Raw genomic sequence first — 2,826 nt, 5'->3', positions numbered from 1 at the left:
GGGTCGCCGCCGCCGCCCGCCAGCCCGCTCGGCGGTCCCAGCCCCGCTGTGACGCAGGCCGCCGTGCCCGGGAACTTCCTCCTCTGCAGAGACCACCCCGCGCCTGGGACCGCCGCCGGCGAGGTCTGCCGCCGGCCGCCGGGGACTTCCTTCAGGACGAGGGAAAAACCCTCCCGCCGCTGTCCGGCGGGGCCGCTCCGGCCTTGGAGATGCCCACCTGGCGGCCTCGGCCTGGGGAATCGGCTGCGTCTAATACCTCCCCCCCACATCCCTAACAATGCGCGGAAAACCCGAGGCTTCTCTGCGCTCAGCATCCGCTCCACTACCGCAGCTCCTCCCCTGGGTAAGTTAGAGAGGAGCAGCTACCGCTAAAAATAGCCCTTCTGGGAACTCCTCTGAAGGCCTGGGGTCAGGATAGGGATAGTCCCTCCTCCTTATCTCCCTCTCCCCAGAAGAACAGAAGGGTGGAATGGGGTGGTGGGATGCATTGAGGGAGACGAGAAGGAGAAAGGCAAAAACTAATTTCCCTGGACCATGAAGCCCGTGAGCCCCTCGACACCCGAGTCTGCTCTCCGCAGGAACCCTCATGTTCCTGGGTACTGACAGACGGGCTCCTTGATCTGTCAGCAGCAGGTTCCAGGGAAGCTGAAATTGAATGTTCCACCTACAATTTCGTGCTATGCATGAAGGAGTTGACGGTGCACGTCAAAGCCACCTGTTGTTTAAAGAGGATGGGGGAGGGCTTCTCATTTGTCGATCTAAACCCCGCTTTTCTTCTCCACATTGTCCTATGCAAATTTAGGATGAAAAAGCGAACTCTGCCTTCTTGAAAGCTGACAGCTATCTGTATGGAAAATCTTCTGTTCAGTGAAAAAATGTTCAGACAAGATTACTAAGTAATATAGAGTCTCTGGGATGCGTTACAATCCTAGTTCTTTTAAGAGCACCAAAACTTAAACTAGTGCTCTGTCCTGGCAGTGAGGGAAAGACAGGTGTACCTGAATAGAGCAGTTAAGAGACAACTAATCATCTTTCACTGGATGGTTGGTTCTTACACAGCCAGCCTTAAGAAAACAGCCACCTCCTTTTACCCCATTTCTGTTTCCAAGCCAAAATGAAAACAAAATTTGTCCAAAAGTTGTTCTCTTGGGCTTTTAACTGTTTCCCCTGCTTGTCCAGCAAATGACTACACTTTGCCAATTCCAGTACTGTTGTTGGGTCCTTCCCAGAAGACAACCTTGGAACCTCTTGAGGCCTTAGAAGATGACCTAACACCAACCCCTAAATCAAGACAAAAATCTAGGGTGGGGACTTCCTCCTAGACAGCAGGTGGAAAAATTCCTGTAGAGTTCCTGGGGGAAAGGCAGAGGCTGACTCTAGCAGTTTGCTAAAAAGTATGGGTCCTTTGCAAGCTACCGGGTACTGTCTGAGGTAACTCCAGGTTTTGAATACCTTAACTGGATTTAAACAGTCAGTGAGGCAAGTCCTAAGGACAGCTACCTCCTGTGGACGGCTTGATTCTGCAGGTGCTTTCTGAGTGCACCTCTATCCTCCTTGTATGGCTGGCATCCAGACCTCCAGCTTAGGCATCCCTGAAATGCTCCCTCTCTACCCAGTGTCAAGGGACCTTTCAATGCTAGACTTCGGACTCAAGTGAACCAGGAATAAATCGGTGCTCTTCCTGTGTAAATGTAGGGAAATTACTGCTCCTTTTTATTTTTTTTGTCCATTATCAGTCATATACATATAGTACTATAGGGTGCTGTGAGAATTAACTAACATGTTGAAAGCACCAAGAACAGCGCCATGCACTTTATAAGTACTTAGCAAATGGTAGCTGTTGTATTATTCTTCAATGCTGTGAAAGCAAAAGGACCAGGAACTGCAATGGGGTTTGGAAATGGGATTTGAATCCCTGAATGTTAATTCTGCCCCTCCCCCTGCTCCCAGTTGCTTAATTGCAATAATTTTGTCTACTCTGTGCCTTTTCTCTAATGGGGTGAATTGGACAATTCTACATGGAGTCAGGCGATTCACATGCACACTGAAGGCTGAGAGGCACTGTGTTATACTGCTTAGGTCTCCTTTTCTTACTTTATAACATGTAAACCTTCAGTCTAGTCACCTCACCTCAGTCAACCTAACTCAAATCAATATATATACCTCTCAAGCCCTCAGTAAAGCGCCAGGCGAATCAGCAATCAATCAGCCCCTTCTGTGAATCCTGGACCCCGAGGATCTCAAAGAAGTATAAGGCTTATTCCCCAACTTCACGGTTATCACAGTTCATGGGAGAGGGAATCAGGCATGCACATGTATCAGAATAATCCATTTCAAACTACATGTGGTTGAAGTTCAGAGAAGGGAGGGGGCACGGTGGACTAGGTGAACTGTGTATACAGAGCCATCATCCTGACCTTTCACTTAGTACTCAATTCTTTAGGCCAAAGCTTGACATTCTAGATGGTCTTCCAGAGCCAGTTGGCACTCTTAGACTCCACATAGTTACAAGTTAACCACGTACTGGTTGACAATAGGGAGTGGAAGTAGATCTTTCTGGGCAGTGCAGGACTATGGTGGGGCATATGGAATGATGTGACCCTGTGCTTCTTAATCTCTGAACCTCAGTTTCCTCAGCAGTCTATTGGAACATCAATATCTACTTTTTAGACTTGTGGTAAGACTTAGAAACAATATCTGCAAGCCCTTTGTGGGTTGTATGGAAATGGTAATTATATTACCTTGTTGTTTTATTGTTAGCTACAAGAAAATGCAGGCTGGGCTGTATCATTCCTTGAAGGCATAATTCAAAAGTCACCTTCTCTG

Source organism: Equus quagga, chromosome 18 (assembly GCF_021613505.1).
Source record: "Equus quagga isolate Etosha38 chromosome 18, UCLA_HA_Equagga_1.0, whole genome shotgun sequence".
Taxonomy (NCBI): Eukaryota; Metazoa; Chordata; class Mammalia; order Perissodactyla; family Equidae; genus Equus; species Equus quagga.
The sequence above is the reverse complement of the archived record's forward strand: the minus strand, read 5'-3'. Positions refer to the sequence as shown.